General features: G+C 39.1%; 1 protein-coding gene across 1 annotated transcript in view; it reads left to right on the top strand.

The window, feature by feature from the left end:
• adarb2 (adenosine deaminase RNA specific B2 (inactive)) overlaps positions 1-18,141 on the top strand; it is a 278,415-nt gene that overhangs the window by 27,550 nt on the left and 232,724 nt on the right. The window lies entirely within an intron of this gene.

Raw genomic sequence — 18,141 nt, 5'->3', positions numbered from 1 at the left:
TTTCCCCTCATTCCCAACATGTCTAAAGACAATCCCTAAAATGCACACCTCACATAAAACAACATTTGTTAGCATGCATGCATGAATAATGTGTATGTATGAAAATCTGCTGTGTATGGCTCTTGGTGTAGTCTATTTTTATATCTCTGCTATTCAACTGTGGGTTCAAGATTGGCAACAGTGAGCATGTATGTATTTTATGACAAAAGCTGATCTTCAGATTGTCATGACAAGCTGTCTAAACATTTTACCCACTAGAGTTTACTATGTATATGATCAACCATAACATTTTGTCTACCACATTTATTCTACACGCACTGTCCATCCTCTCAGCTTCACTAACCATACAGGATTACAGAGTGTTGTCCATTTGTTGCGTTGCACACTTTGTTTCTCCCCTTTAACCTCGTACTTCAATGATCAGGACCCCAGCATGACCACCAGGGAGCAGGTACAATTTGAGTGGTGGATCATTCTTAGAGCTGCAGGTGGTGTGTTATTGTTTGTTGTTATGGTATGAGCGGATCAGACACAGTAGTGCTGCTGGAGTTGTTAAACCCCTCAGTGTCACTGCTGGATTGAGAGTAGTCCACCAACCAAAAATCTACAGCCAACAGCATCCAGTTTGACTACTGATGAAAGACTAGAGGATGACTAAGACAAACTGTGCAACAACTGATCTACTATCTCTGACTTCACATCTACAAGATGGACCAATGAGGTAGGTGTATCTAAAAGAGTGGATACAGTGTTTACAAACTCCAGCATCTCTGCTATGTCTGATTCACTCGTACCACAAACTACCAGAATGTCAATAATGGGTCCTTAAACGGCAATAAAGTAGAAAAGTATCGATTTTTGTCGTCTTACTAAAGAGACTCTAAAGGAGAATTTGCAGAAATAGGACTAACTTAAACGAATGATGTATAGCTGTTTTTCTGTTTTGGTAACACATTGTTTGGGGAGAACAGAATTGACTTGGTTAAATACAGTGGCGCATTGATATGGAATTAAAATATGGTGGTCATAGATGTGTATATATCATGTGTATATATCATGTACAACAACAATGATTTTAACATGGCTCAGTCAATCAGATTTTAGGACTGGAATATTCTAACATTAGATTTGTTACCAGTGTTTAAAGTTTTAGTTTGAAGTTTTAGTGTATCGTTTCACTTTGTTTTCCCTGTTTGAATATCCAAAGGGAAAGGGGGATGGTAAAAAACAGGAATGCCACACCTTTTGTGTGGGTATGAAGAGGCACTCTCTCTGATGTTTTATATTGGAATATAGCTACATTTTTTCCTTATATTTCATTCTTTTATTTGTTTATTTTATTTATTTTTTGTGGGGGAGGGTAAATATTTCTCTGCTGGTCTGGCTTTGTGAGTGCTGACTTTGCAGCGGTATCTCATGCCAGCCAAGCACTTTCTGTCTGTTTTATCAGTGAGTTACAAATAACGCACGTATAGCCCTAGAGAAGCTGCTTCCCTGGCATTGGAGGATAAAGCAGTCATTACAGGCAGTCAGCTCTGTGACCTCAAAGTGTTAGCACTGACACACAGGCCCATCAAAGCCTTGTGAAATATCCCTCTACTAGAGCGTGCCTTTGAACTGCCGTTGTCTTCCCTTGCTTTGTCACTGAGTGACAGTTTCCTTTCCTGTTTCTCTACACACTCGTAGACACACAAACACAAAGACACACACACACACATCAGGTGTACTTGTTTGTGTGTGTTTCCGCTTTAACCACATTCTTGTGCTTCTGTTTTTCACGGACTTCATAAGTCTCCAATTTTGCAGGCTTCTAAGCCTTTGCCTGTGTGACAGTGCCACAGTCTGGGACTATAAAGAGGTTTGTGTTCTTATTTGTTTGTTTGTTTACTAATTTGTTTGCCTGTTGTTTGTTGTGCAGAGGCAACCAAAACAAATCAACACTGGTGTAACATCAATAGGAATGTTACCCAGTGTTTAGAGAGTTTAGACATTATTCAGTTATGATGGTGACTCATCATGCAATTTGGATGCACAGTTGTATATAGTACTCAAGGAATTACTGTGTTTTTTTCCCACCAGTATCTGTTTACATTAGTCTTATATGTTATTCTTGTGGTTATATATCATTGCTGTCAAAAGAAAAATATTTATTTTCATCTTTGTCAATTTTTTTTTGTACTGCATCATTTCAACTCAGCAGCTGTCCTTCACAATGTGTTAAAATTACAGTGACTGGACCAATAGGTTGTTTTTTTTGGTCATTTGTATCTGACGACACGTAAAATCCAGATGGAGGGCAGGAGGTAAAAAGCTGAATGGATGAGATTGAGGCAAGGATCCTGTATAGTGTTAATTAAGGCGATATCACGAGGGAAATGTACAAAAAGACATAAGTTGGAGGTGATGTGTATGTTATGGAGAGCGATTTTTAACTAAACTGTACAATTTGCTGCTTTTGAGGCCACAGAAGACACAATTTAACTCATGGACCTCTGTATCAACTTGCTCTATGATGGCTGTGGTGTTGTTCTCTTTGATTGTCTTGTGCATTAACCAAGCAAGTTTTAAGTCCATCATCAGTAGACACCCACAGGACACAGGGAACTAAGCATAGAACAGTCCTCATAGATTGCACAATAGAGTCAGCATTCCATCCCACCTTAAATGATGCAGTACATGGCATCTGCTACTTATTTTAATGTGGAATGGGATACTGGCAACTTAAAAGCTGACTCCAGCTACATGTGCTGAATCTGATTTACTCTGAACATTTACTAGAGTATTAGTTGGATATAGTCTGCGTAAAGTCAGGGACACATGTTGCTGATGTATGCTTTCACACTCACTAGATTGCTCACCCACTCACAAGCCCAAGCCCTTTTTTTTTCTTAAAGTACAGATCTAAATCCTCCAGCTGTGAGCAGACACGGGTTTTAATGTCAAGAATAAGCCTCTGAGGATCCTGGAGAAAGTAACAAAAAAGCTGTTAACCCACCCTGTCTCAGATACTGTGTTCATCAAAGGATCGCAGTGTTCATCACAGTAACATGTTATGGGCATAGATGCAAAGAGAGAAGGGTTATTTATGACTACATTCATTGAAATACATTCTCTTTTTTGTGGAACATGTGCTTATTTTGGGATCTATAAAATATATCCAGCCAGTGTTTCTAAATCTACAAAAAATGTCTGGGATTTTGCTGTATGCAGGCTTTCCCCAGTCACAATTCCTACCCTGAGCCCTAAACCCTTCCTTGAAGTGTGCAATTTGATGATGCTTTATGACAATGTTATAGGTGAGCAACAGGGGAGTGAAGGTTCAGGTGTTCAATGAGTCAGAGCAGAGAGCAGAATTGGTACAAATAATTTGCTTTGCATGCCTTACTGTCAACCATGCTCTAATAAACTTTACATTGTTTTACTAGAGCCTTGATCAGAAATGTGTTTAAAGTTGTTACGGTAATTTATCTTGGTCTTTTCTTCATGTGGTGGAAGCATTTCTGTGACCAGTGAGCCTTTTTATTCTGCTCTATATTTTACAAAAGTGAAACTCATCCTGTCCCAATAACATCATAAAGGCATTTGTTAGTTGTCTTGTTAAATCTGATCTGATTTTGTATTAAAGTTCAACAACATATTTGCATGGTTATTGATTCACTTGCCTGCTTTTTACACCCATCAGCCCCACACACCCACCCCAAACCTATCCTGCCAACCTGCCCCATGTGTTCTTTATTTCCTCTTTATTGAAAACCAAAATATGGTCACCCTAATGTTGTCATGCGGTCAGAACTGTGTTTTCAAGTTCTGTATACTAGTGTGTATGAAAAGGGATAGGGACTAAAAATTAGGAAGAAATGCAAGTTGGATGTGATCCTGTCTTTGACACTCAGAGAGCAAGGAAGCTAAGTTATCTCCTTGGCCCATAAACATGACTCCTAGCATTAGCTTTTTACAGGGAGTTCTGTCAGTGTTTTTTTCTGCTTTGCATGTCTTTGGAATTTGCAGCTGAGGTCTACACGCTGTGATCCTGTCAAAACAAAAGTGGGACATTGGTTGAAAATATAATGTAGACATGAATTGCTAATTTTCTACGCTCTATGGTCGGCGTATAATGTGACCCAGAACTGAGAATGAGTGTGAGGTCTGTTTTAATGTCCCCCCAGGGAAATAAGTCATGAATTCACAATGTTGTGTGATCAAACTCACACACACAGGGGTCACAGCCCATGCAAATAAAATGCATTGATTTACCTGGTTCCATTTCCCATTTGCTTTTCTCTTGCACATGTCAAAGACTTTGCATATGACTCGAATAGCAGCTTGCAAGCGCTGCGCTTAAACATCATTTCATTATTCAAAAAAATGAAGCACTGGGTTTCATCATCCGGAAGATGACCCAATGTCAGAGAGCTCCCTGAAGTGCCACAAGCCTAAAATAAAAAAAATACGGTGTAAGGAAAATAAAGAGCATTTCTAATGGTGCGTAGCCTAGCTAGCTCAGCGTGATGGAAGTCTCACTCCGGATTGTTTGAAAAGAAGAGTGATTCAGGTGCAGTGCAAACGGCAGCAAGCACAGGCGTCCGTGTTTACCTTATCGGCGGGTGGGCTGGCCATCTGAACACAGATGTGCTCTGATTAAGAGGATGCCGGGATGACAGAACTGCATTAGCGTGATGTATGTGTTGTTAGCCAGAGTGCTGCTAATTCCAATTTTAGCACCTGATTCGCACATGAAGTCACACCTGAGTGTGGCCTAAGATTTACTGTTCGTGTCACTGCTTCTGATGGATTTAAGGCGTCTTTCTTTTTTTTAGACAGGGAGGGTTTTGATTTATTCGTTTGCTGTAATGACAGTAATGAATTACGTTTCTAGGTCAGGAACAAACTAAAACCTAAATTACCATCATTTGTGCCATTCTGTGATATTTTTGTGTTCTTTTTTTCTTGCCTTTTTTTGACGCCAGCGTGGTGTCGGAGGAGCCGAGCCTCTCGAGACTCGCCACACGAACAGGAGGACGCACAATAGTGAAGGGAGAGATTTATCTTCATTTCACTGACGATGCACTCAGTGAACATAATCTCCTGTAGCCGTGTTGACTTGAATATGATATGAATTACAGCGCTGATACCTGATTAAAGCACCCCATGGCACTCTATTTGAATAACAGCATCAACGTACCTCGACATGAAAAAAGCAATTTGTTATTTTGAGGTGCTTGTTTACTTTATCAGATTGCTGGATAGCTATGTTTATTGTGATATATAGACACACTTACACACAGGGTAAAACACTAGAGGCCAGCACCAGCTCTAGGTCAGTGTCCTCTGATTTTAAGCTGCTTTTACACCCTGAAGTTAACAATAGACATATATGAGTATATATATCTTCAAGAAAATGATTTAGATTTTTCAAGCATTATAATATACACTCCACAATCTACATTTATACCTCTGTAACAAACGGAGTTTATATTATAATGCTTGAAAAAAATGGAAATATCAAATATCATAGTATGCTATTATTAAATAGAGGATCAAAAATAATTTTTTTTTAAAAACTGAGGACTGAGGAGTGAATAGGCAGTTTTGCCGGTATGAAAATACTACTACTAAATACGAAATAAGTACTAATCAACTTGTTAAGTATAGCATAACTGTCCATAAGTGAATACACAAATATGTGTTGACAACATATGAAAATATATAAAATACAAGCGTACCATTTTAAGCATTGACGAAACTCCTATTAAGTCATATAACCTTAACTTTGGTCTGTTTTTGATCATATGATATATCAGTCAGGACCTGTTGTGTATCCTCCTGTATTGTGTGGTGTAAGGTTGGTGTAAGTGGGATAGCTAGTGGAGAAGTCCTCCCCTCACCCTGGCTCTGCTCTGGGTCACTGCAGCAGTGTGTGAGCAGGAGTGTGTTACAAGCAGAATGAAGCTTTGACATTGAGACTGTGTGGTGCACTTGTTGTGGTGGGCTGGCTGAAGCCCACCAGCCTCCTCCTGAAGGCCCTGGTCCAGAGAGACAGCAGCTCTCTTTGTGAGTGTGTGTGTGTGTGTGTGTGTGTGTGTGTGTGTGTGCGTGTGTTTGTGTGCGCTTTCCTGAATTAAATTAGATGCTGTCGCCACGACGACGCGACATGCGAACAAAGGTGTCGCAGTTCAAGGTTTGCGATAAAAGTGCACCTGTCTGCCACACATTGCTGTTCTGTCTGATGAGAGAGAGAGAAAGATAGAGATAGAGAGAGAGAGAGAGAGTGGGGGTTTATGTGTGTGTGTGCTGTGGGTCTGTGTTCCAGTCCTGAAAGATATACTGTGGTGTATATATTAAATATGTGCATTCATTACTTGTCAAAACTTTGGGAACAACATTGCCTTGTTTTGAAATTTGAATTTTCTCACTGTTACTTTTTTGTTTGTTTATTTGTTTGTTTGTTTTTTAATGACTACCTTATTCAACTTAAACTTTGTGTATATTTTGTAACACTGGTATGTAGAATGGGTATGTGGTTAAAAGTGCATGTTAAAACACTTTCTATGCATTCCTGTATTTTCATTTGCTTAAAAAAAATCTATTTTATTATGTGTTTGGCTGTGTTTAATGCATGTATGTATCCTCAGACTTGCACTGTGCAAACCACTGAAACACATCTTATTACTTTAATGTGAAATTGTGTTTCTATTATATAGAATATTTTATCAGCTGGCAATGGGGAGAACACACCAAACTCCTCAAAGAGAGTCAGCCAGAGCAGGGCTCCTTCTATCCCAGGACCCTGGAGCTGTGTGAAAATTACACCTTTTAAACAGAAAATTGTGAAATGAAATGTGACACTTTGGAGCAGCTGTGCATGAGCTTATGCTCACAGAAACCAATAATAAGCATTGGCTAGTGTATGTAGCTCTGTGGAGCAGTGGAGCTGCATTCTCTGGAATGATGAAGCACCATCCATTACATTTGGCTGGAGTGTCATTTATGATCTACATTGTCAGGAAAATAAAGGTACAGTAGAGATACATTATTGGTCAATAAAGGTACAAAAAGTGGTTTAAAAGTCCAGTTTTTGTTTCCTAAAGGTACATTACATTCTCTTCTCCAGAAGGAGAGGTGAAAAATTGTTATATAAGTCCCGAAGATTAAATTGGGTGTATGAAATCAACACAATTTTTAAATCTTCAATTATAATAGAATAATGTACAATAACATTTCCTAACTAAAGGTATGATATATATATATATATATATATGTATATATATATACCCTTGAATGTACCACCACAGTAACAGTTTTTCTAACAGTGTAGAACTAATCATCCAATATCAGTATTTGATCTTATTAAAGAGCTACATTTCATGTGGCTAAACGCTATCAAATTTTCATATAAATGTCAGAAAATCTAATCTAAAACTTTCCTCAAAGAGAAAAAGCTGTTACTGGAGATAAGTGGGGAGAGGTGCCCTCTTTGTACTCTTTTTGAATCCACTTTCACCGCTTAACCCTACCCCTCCATGGAACCTAGGGGTGCGGAGTCTGAGGGGTAGGGCCAAGGGGCAGGGCTATACATCCCTTGAAACAGATTTTTCAGGAGCAGACTTCAAAGGAATCACTAGAAAGAAAGCCACATTAGTGTTTTCTACTTGAAAAAGATAACCAAAGTCGTTTGTAACCAATGTCCCTTTACTTCATACAAAGCATAAAACTTTGCTAGTAGTATGCCAATGTCTCTGTATAGTTAACTAGTAAATGTACAATTTCACCTTAAATGGTGAAGTAAATATGTCCTAGTGCTTTTGGCTACTGCATCATTTAAGGTGGAACTGGACATTTCAAACAAAGGCATATGATACTCTAAATTTAACTATGTTTACTGTTAATATCCAGCAGCACTGCTCTAATTTCACAGACTGGCAGCAGCACAGTACTGAAGCACTGCTCTTTTTTGTGTTCTAATGAAGTATCAGGCTCTCGAAGGGTCATCCCATAAAGCAGGGGAACATTTTAACTCATTTCCAAGGGGCAAGGGGTATGAGTAAAATTAAGAAATGACCCGTAATTTCCAGCAATTTTTTTGCCCATGTTCTGTATCCTCAAATGGGTCTTGCAAAACTATTATGCTTCATATGTGCTGCTGGTATTCTTTATCTTGATACTATTGGAGTATTTGTGCCTGTACTGGTAATACAGCTGGTGTGAGTGGTCTCGTTGTGATGATTATTCATTGCCCCTCCCGAAGTGCCCTGCTCCCCTCTGCCTAAGTATGGAAGCTCACAGACTCTAGAAGTCATACTAGATTAATTAAGAAGGATCCTGCTGACTTTCAAGTGGCTCTGGCTAAATTAACCTCACTTCTCTGCCCCAAAGTATACTCCATTCCCGCTTTGATTGCAACTCTCTCTCACAGCCGTGTCTCAAATGAGCCTTACATGCCTCCGCACAGTGGGATGTCGCCTATTCTTCAAATCAAAGCCATGGAGGGCTTTTTCTGAGCTCCATCAGATTACAGAGGGTAATCATAACAAAATAAAGAACCCATGAAATTTGTGGTTGTTTATGAAACTGTTGATGGCAACCAGGTGTAGTGCTTATAATAAACAGTTGATTTCTTATTTATTTTCACACAATTACAATTCAGAGCGCTACCTTTGTCTGAGATGCTAATACCATCCCTGTTCTGGAAAGACCAGAGAGTCTGACCTGTAACAGCATAAAATCTGTTATATTTCCTACCCTCCACCTACACTCCAGGTGCCAATATTTAGTGGCGTACTGATAAAATTAAGCATTAAATAACATTCTCATAGCAATGTGGATTTAGCTATGTCTTATTTTATTCTTTTCCTTATTTTCTTTTTCTATTATGGTTTCCAACCATAAATGCAGCTTTATGCATATTTTACATAAAGCTAGAAAACATGTTATTACAGAGAAAGGTCAAGTGGCACATGCTTGTACATTTACTGACTTACTGTGTGATCTACAGTTTATATTCATGAAGCAGATCATGTAGAATTTGAGTTTTAATAAGTATCATAAGAATAGTATTAATATTAATAATAAAGGCTGTGTTTGTGCATTTCTTAGTGATAGCAATTGCTATAACACAGAGTTCCATCTGGTGATCCATTAAACTATGGCCAAAATTTACATTCACACACGCCAAATGTAGATACATTTTAAGGAATACAAAGACACATTCTCACTGTTGAGACAGTAAGACGAGACTTTAGCTAATGCATTGTCAGTGTGAATCTGAACTGATGAGAGTAAAATAAAGAATGCAGAAAGATCAGAAAGAGTGCAATCCTCAGATATTTCGGGCTGCATTTTTGCCTCCTTCATGCTCTCAGCATTTAACTTCTATCTGTAGATGTCAGGGTGCATTATGCTAGCTGTCAGCTTTCGCCTAGCAGCAGCAGAGGAAGAAGGGGCACCTGTAAACATGGACTTGCTCTCAGCCGAGTGGCAGAGCTCTAAACTGTGTAAAACTCATAGCAGGAGAGTAAGTGCTTTGGCTGGATGCAAATGTCACCACTGAATAAGGTGTGTCAAAAAAAGTGCAGTGCAGGCTTTCCGTCTTTGACAAGGAGACTGAAGTGAAATGGTGCATGGCGTGCAGGCCGTTGGCTTTAAAACATGGATTTATTACTAGAAACCTTTTTTTTTCTTAAACATCCAAGTGTATTATTACAATTTGTGGTGTACATCATGGCTCTTTTTTTATTTTGTACAGTAGGTGTTTCTGCCCAGAGCTAGTCTGGCCTTTACAGACCTTTACCTTTATACTGGTATTAGCACTATAATATGCTCTGATATATATTATGGAATTATATCAGTAGAAAAATAAAAATGAAATATGCAAAATGGCAGTGTAATCATAAGTTTGAATAACTTTGGTGAAAAGGTGAGGGGGTTAGGGTTTAACATTTCTCAAATGTTAAGTTCCATCTTAAACTGTGCTGCTGTAATATTTGGTTGCACTGAGGTGCCAGTAACCATTACACTATTCAAGGGGGGAAAGGATAATTAAAGTCAGAAGTGTCTCAGAAGAGTCTCACTTTTTATAAAGAAGATGAATCAGATAGATAGATGAATCAGAATACTTTACCACACTGTCAATTAAACGTTTTCTTATGGAGTCATGTATGACAAACACCTCATGAATGCGTCATGTTATGAAGTAGCTTTAATTCTCTCCTTCACCTCTGCTAATGTAAGAGTAAATAAACTCTTCAGCTCCATGTTTTAGGTTAAAGTCCTGTCTGCTGAGCATGCCCTGATTGGCTGACCGAGATGGAAGGCTGTGAAAATGGAAATGCAATCTGCATGGTTTGCATTTTCACAAGCATTGTGCTACAGTGCAGCCAAAACAGTGCAGCCTACTAGAGTACAGTGAGGCTCATAATGTAAATGAAAAGTGGAGAGGTGCTGTTTCCCCTTTAATATTTGAAGTGTGCTTTGCCAGTACTTTTCTGGTGTGGGGTGAGTTTGAAAATTACATTTTAAAGGCATTGTCACTTGAGTGCAAATGCATATTTAGGTGACTAACACTTTAATTATCATATTGACAAAGCTGTTGCATGATCACATGCAAAAATAATTTTCATTAAAAAATTATCATAAAGCATTCAATTCTCAGTAAAAATAAAATATCAATAGAAGAAATTTTCTTCTATTGGAATTTTTAATTTGAATTTTTAAATCATTATCAATTATAATAGAACAATAACGTTCCCTAACTAAAGTATGGGATATATATGCCCTTGAAGGTACCACCACAGTAACAGTTTTTCTAACAGTGTAGAACTAATCATCCAGTATCGGTACTTGATCTTATTAAAGAGCAAAATTTTGTGTGGCTAAATATCATCAAATGTTCACATAAATGTCAGAAAATCTAATCTAAAGCTTTCCTTAAAGAGAAAAAGCTGTTACTGGAGCTAAGCAGGTACCCTGTTTGTACTCTTTTTGAATCCACTTTCACCCCTTAGCCCTACCCCTCAATGGAACCTAGGGGTGTGGTGTCTGAGGGGTAGGGCCAAGGGGCAGGGCTTGACATCCCTTGAATCAAATTTTAAAAATTTTTCAAAATATCAATAGAAGTCTATGAAATTGAAAATGTAAATGGAATTTTTAAATTTGAATATGAATTTTGAGCTCAAATTTGCATGTATGATAGGGAACTTTACATTTAAACTTAGGATTTCATTGTCATTTTCCATATTGTTTTTCATTAGCATAGCAAAAAAAATAATTTTGCTACTGACATATTTTTATACATATAAACTGTACACACCCACACACAATTGTGCGTTTAATACAAACCGGATTCCAAAAAAGTAGGGACACTAAACAAATTGTGAATAAAAACTGAATGCAATGATGTGGAGATGGCAAATGTCAATATTTTATTCGTATTAGAACATAGATGACAGATCAAAAGTTTAATCTGAGTAAATGTAACATTTTAAAGGAAAAATATGTTGATTCAAAATTTCACAGTGCCACCAAATCCCAAAAAAGTTGGGACAAGTAGCAATAAGTGGCTGGAAAAAGGAAATTGAGCATTTAACGAACAGCTGGAAGACCAATTAACACTAATTAGGTCAGTTGACAACATGATTGGGTATAAAAAGAGCTTCTCAGAGTGTCAGTGTCTCTCTGAAGCCAAGATGGTAAGAGGATCACCAATTCCACCATTGTTGCGCAGAAAGATAGTGCAGCAATACCAGAATGGTGTTACCCAGCGTAAAATAGCAAAGACTTTTAAGTTATCATCATCAACCGTGCATAACATCATCAAAAGATTCAGAGAATCCGGAACAATTGCTGTGCGTAAGGGTCAAGGCCATAAAACTCTACTGGATGCTCGTGATCTCCGGGCCCTTAAACATCACTGCACCTCAAACAGGAATGCCACTGTCAAGGAAATAACTGAATGGGCTCAGGAATACTTCCAGAAAGCATGGTCAGTGAACACAATCCACCGTGCCATTCGCCGTTGCCAGCTGAAACTCTACAGTGCAAAGAGGAAGCCATTTCTAAGCAAGCTCCACAAGCTCAGACGTTTGCACTGGGCCAGGGGTCTTTTAAAATGGAGTGTGGCAAAATGGAAGACTGTTCTGTGGTCAGATGAGTCACGATTTGAAGTTCTTTATGGAACACTGGAACGCCATGTCATCCGGACCAGAGAGGACAAGGATAACCCAAGTTGTTATCAACGCTCCGTTCAGAAGCCTGCATCACTGATGGTATGGGGTTGCATGAGTGCTTGTGGCATGGGCAGCTTGCATGTCTGGAAAGGCACCATTAATGCAGAGAACTATGTTTAGGTTCTAGAACAACATATGCTCCCATCTAGACGTCATCTCTTTCAGGGAAGACCCTGCATTTTTCAACAAGATAATGCCAGACCACATTCTGCAGCAATCACAACATCATGGCTACGTAGGAGAAGGATCCAGGTACTGAAATGGCCAGCCTGCAGTCCAGATCTTTCACCTATAGAGAACATTTGGCGCATCATAAAGAGGAAGGTGCGACAAAGAAGGCCCAAGACGATTGAACAGTTAGAGGCCTGTATTAGACATGAATGGGAGAGCATTCCTATTTCTAGACTTGAGAAACTGGTCTCCTCTGTCCCCAGACGTCTGAGTGTTGTAAGAAGGGGGGATGCCACACAGTGGTAAAAAATGGCCTTGTCCCACCTTTTTTGGGATTTTGTTGACACCATGAAATTTTGAAACAACATATTTTTCCCTTAAAATGATACATTCTCTCAGTTTAAACTTTTGATCTGTGATTTGCGTTCTATTCCGAATAAAATATTAGATGTTGACACCTCCACATCATTGCATTCAGTTTTTATTCACAATTTGTTTAGTGTCCCAACTTTTTTGGAATCCGGTTTGAATGAAAATAATCTCATGGAACTTGTTCATTCACTCATTCATGGCTAGGCATTTTACCACATAGTGCTCTATTTCTTACATATTGACAATTCTAATTCAAATCAATGACACTTTGTGTCAATAGTATAATGTTAAAAAAATTTAATAAAGTAAAAATACTAAATTTACAGTCAAAAGATGTGATAACAAGCAATTCTTAACCATATTTATTTTTAATTTTGTGTTAGTTGGAACTAACTAACCAGTAACTTACAGTGTCATGGTTGGTTATTTTGTTGGTCCTGTACGTTGGCTCTGTGATTTCTCTTGTTTTCATACAAAGTTAAGATGTTTTGTCCTAAAAATATACAAAACCAAACAAGCAATTCCCACATAGAAGCACACACTCACACATCGCTCATGCCCACCCTAGAGCTGTTCCTGTTGTTGATGTCCTGAGCTGCCTGGCTGCCCCTTCCTCCAGGCACCTGCTGACCTTCAACACCCGCTTCCAAACCCACATCACTGTCTCATGTCAAATATGCCCACCCTGGACACGTACACACACACACCAGAAAGCAGGCCCCTGGACCAGGCCAGACTCCAGTCATGTTTCTCGTAACTTTTGATTGATGACTGTGCTGCAGTGGCACTCACATATGGTGTGTTCTCTGGCACTCTGACATTTCTGGAATTTCAGTGCCAAGAGATCACATGTATTGACATATATTGCACATATCATCAATGTTGCATCTCCAAAAATGCTAGGTTTATAGGAGTAGGTGTGTGATGCATTCTGACATGTTTTGGTGGATGAACATCTTAAAAATGTTTAATGCAGCTCTGTGGAACTCACTTGAGCCTGTGTTCATTCATGTGCTAATTCATGTGGACACTTGCTTTATATATATTTTTTGGACTTTTCTATTATTTCATATTGCTTGGTCCATTTTTGACAGTAAATTATTTTTGACACGCATTAACATTTATCCACTTACATCATGCAGGTAATCTGAAATAGCATGAAAACAAACATCTGGAAGGACTTTTTCATACTTTTATATTTAGATGGGCAAATAAGTGTAATATGTATATGTAATCTATCTATCTATCTATCTATCTATCTATCTATCTATCTATCTATCTATCTTTATTCATCCATTATCCAACTGTCCACCACATTTTCAAAACTTGGTGCAGTATCTGTGCTGCATTTTTCTGAAGGAAGCCATCAGACAGAGGGAATGGAACGCTGAGCTGATGATGGATCAAAGTTTGTTCTTGTTCTTTTTCTTGTTTTTTTTGTTTTTAGCTATACTTGCATCTTTCAGAAGCAGAAGCTGTACTTGCTTCTGGTTTTGCACAGGGCCCTGTATTTGAAAGTATAGGAGTAGGTGGAACATAAATTGTACTACATTCACCATCTCTATGTTTAATATGTTTCATCATTATAACAGACTTTGAAAGTACTGAGATTCTTTTAAATATGTCTTTGAGAAGTTTTTATTCAGGAGCTGTTGAACAGCTTATACTGAGACACATATGAAAGTATTGTCATACATGTTGACATCTGGCCACTTTTGAATATGAAAATCTAAATTTAAATAATCAATAATCTCACTGCCTGTGACGTTCTAAAAATATTAAATTTTCATGGTTAATTTAACATTTGATTAAAAAAAAGACATTTAAAATAATACACATAAGATTCAGAGTAAGTAATCGATATGGGAAAAAATAAAAGCATTTATCAAAATTGAAGCATCAGTATCACTAAGCATAGGGCATAAACGTGAACTGTTGCGCAGATAATAAAATAAAATGGTAACTGACTTAACATGGGGCTCAAATGTAAGTGTTGAGTCGAGGACAAACCCAAGGTTTTTTACAACAGGAGCAGGCTTGATAGCAACACCATCAATATCAACAGTACAGTATGGTATACGACAAAGAGAAGGTATAGTTCCGTAAAACTTCAGTTTTATCAGAATTAAGTTTTAAATAGTTTTGCCAAAGTTTTAAATCTGCAATACATAAACTAAAATCATGGGCAGATGCTGAGGGAGTAGAGGTGCTGATATATTTGAACATCATCAGCGTAGCAATGGATGGGTTGTGTGTGTAGGGTTGTATGTAATATGGTAAGGACCCTTTCATATCTGGAGGCCAGATCTCAGTTTACTCTGACTCATCTCACACCCACTCATTTTTTTCTTTCAGTCTTCTCACACAAAGGAATTGCAGTCAATCTGAAACACGGAAAACACACACATTCATGCACAAACATAATCTCCTCATATAATGTGTGTGTGTATGTGTGTATGTGTGTGTGTGTGTGTGTGTGTGTGTGTGTGTGTGTGTGTGTCAAACAGCTGACGGGGGTCATATACTGGAGGCTTATGAAGATGTTCCTGTGACAGACGCTCGTTGCTGAAATATGTTTCAGAAAAACATGGCCAGGAGCGACACAACAATAATTACGGCGGTGGGGAGGGACGCGAGCAGAGCAGGCAGGAGATAATAAGTCTGCCTAATGTCTGCTCAATGCAATTAATCAGAGGCATTACCCAGAGTGCACTGCCTTTATTCACACTTATCTTCTTTTGCTGATGAGGTCCCCTCTCGATCCAGCACATGCCAAAGCTTTAGCCCTGATCACTTCTTCTCACACACTGCAGACAGAGAGGCTAACCAAAAGCCCCCACCTCCATCCCTAATACCCCTTAGGACTCAATGATAGCACAGCCATTATGATGCTAGCATTTATACACACAGAGGAATACTCTATGAAACAAAAAGTGTTAATAACAGATGAAGTACAATAGACCCTGCTTAGAATTATGGTAATCAAGCATGCTAACTCGTTCCCTGTGGGTGAAATATTTTGTGACACATGCTCATCCTACTCTTTTTTCCAAATATAGGGTATTGATATGTAGTTTGTCTGCCTTTGGTGATGTAACAGCTTGTATTTGTCTAAAATTCTAGGAAAAAATCATACTAGATGTTGGAACTTACTGTGAAGATAAATTATGGTTATGTTAATCCTCTTAAACATTAAGGGCAATGTTAGATATTTCTATTCAATACACTTTTGTTCTATATATATAAAAATCTGAGAATATTTCCTCACTGCTTTTTCACTCTTCTGCTGTTCCACACAGGAAAAAAATGTTGTTTGTACAAAACCCTTGCCGAGTAAATGGCGAAACAAGTAAAGGTCTCAGTCTTTGCTTGCTCAGGCTTTTTCTCTCTGCAATGCTGGCTGAGCCATGGATGAGTAATGGCATCTGGAGGTGTTTGGTTGGTGGAGAAACCTTCAAATTTGGAAAAGCATGAAAAGAGATGAGGATATTGCTCTATTCCTGCTCCAAAAGTGGGTAACAATAATTTATTTCTGCTGTTACATTTACATTACTTAAAGTGGAACTGACTCCAGGGCGGCACGGTGGCAGGTGCCGGCAGGTAGTGTCGCAGTCACACAGCTCCAGGAGCCTGGAGGTTGTGGGTTCGATTCCAGCTCCGGGTGACTGTCTGTGAGGAGTTGGTGTGTTCTCCCCGTGTCCGTGTGTCCTCCGGGTGCTCCGGTTTCCTCCCGCAGTCCAAAAACACACGTTGCAGGTGGATTGGCGACTCCAAAAGTGTCCGTGTGAGTGAATGTGTGTGTGTCTGTGTTGCCCTGTGAAGGACTGGCGTTCCCTCCAGGGTGTATTCCCGCCTTGCGCCCGATAGGGAATACCCGATAGGTAGGCTCTGGACCCCCCGCGACCCTAAATTGGATAAGCGGTTACAGATAATGGATGGATGGATGGAACTGACTCCTTATCTGTGAGACCAGTAAATGCATGAATATAAACCTATACAGAAAGGGCTGGATTTACAAATTTCTATGATAATTCAAACAGTAAGTAAATACTTAGGCAAGGTTAAACTTCAAGCACAAACCAGCTACAGTCTCTTACATTTCTTACTCAAACATACAGTTGTAACTTGAGTTGTTTAGTTTTGTAGCACTTTCAGTTTGTGTTTACTTTCATGCAGTTAGCGGTCTCCTCAGTTTAGAATCAGTTCCACCATAAGCAACCAGAAACAACAAAAATAAGTCAATATTATACACCTCTGGAGAGGAATAGAGCAATATCCCCTCCATTTCAATGTTTGGAGGTCTCTCTGTGGTCTAAACACCTTCAGATGCCACTTCTCTACTGTAAATCGAGAAAATGCCTGAGCATGTTGGACTGAAACCCTATGATTTTTTTAGTAGTTTACTGACATGGTTCACAAACAGACTGAAAAGCTAGCAAATATGAAGAAACATCATCTGAAATGTATGAAATGTGTTTAGATTAAAATAATGAGTTACACCTTTAAAGAATCTGAGCTTCTGCATGAACATAAAGGTGTGTGGGGGGGGTTGCTGTGAAAACAGTCGTTCTTTGGAATAATCTATGTTCCTTTTGAGCCTGATATAACTGCATTCACCCTGAATGAATATTAGTGAGGTCAGGTGGTGATGTTGGATGATTCATTCTGGATCATAACCAACAATGGTCTTTGTTGGATTTCCATCCTTCCAGAGAATACAGTTTTACTTCTATATGTCTCTGTCCCGGGGATGGCTTTATGTACCCCTCTAGACCACAGTTGGCAGTGTATTTTGACCTCGTCTATGGCTGCTTCAGTGTCCTATTCTGTTTCTTTTTTAAGTATGATGACTATACAAGCTTAGTTCATGACAAGCTGTTCAAAACTGAACAGCTTTGTCTTCAGTGAGTGAACATCAGAATATGCAACAGCTTCTTCCCCAAAGTCATCAGATGACTCAAGACCCAGTGACTAAACTGAATAAAATACACACACACATGCATACACACACAAACACACTACTCCTATTGGACATTGGATACCTCCACATTTATGTTTTAAATATTACTTGCTGGCGGCACGGTGGCGCAGCAGGTAGTGTCGCATTCACACAGCTCCAGGGACCTGGAGGTTGTGGGTTCGATTCCCGCTCCGGGTGACTGTGAGGAGTTGGTGTGTTCTCCCTGTGTCCGCGTAGGTTTCCTCCGGGTGCTCCGGTTTCCTCCCACAATCCAAAACACACGTTGGTAGCTGGATTGGCGACTCAAAAGTGTCCGTAGGTGTGTGTGTGTCTGTGTTTCCCTGTGAAGGACTGGCGCCCCCTCCAGGGTGTATTCCCGCCTTGCGTTCAATGATTCCAGGTAGGCTCTGGACCCAC

Source organism: Hoplias malabaricus, chromosome 10, assembly GCF_029633855.1.
Source record: "Hoplias malabaricus isolate fHopMal1 chromosome 10, fHopMal1.hap1, whole genome shotgun sequence".
Taxonomy (NCBI): domain Eukaryota; kingdom Metazoa; phylum Chordata; class Actinopteri; order Characiformes; family Erythrinidae; genus Hoplias; species Hoplias malabaricus.
Note: the sequence above shows the minus strand (reverse complement) of the source record. Positions and strands in the feature narration are given on the sequence as shown.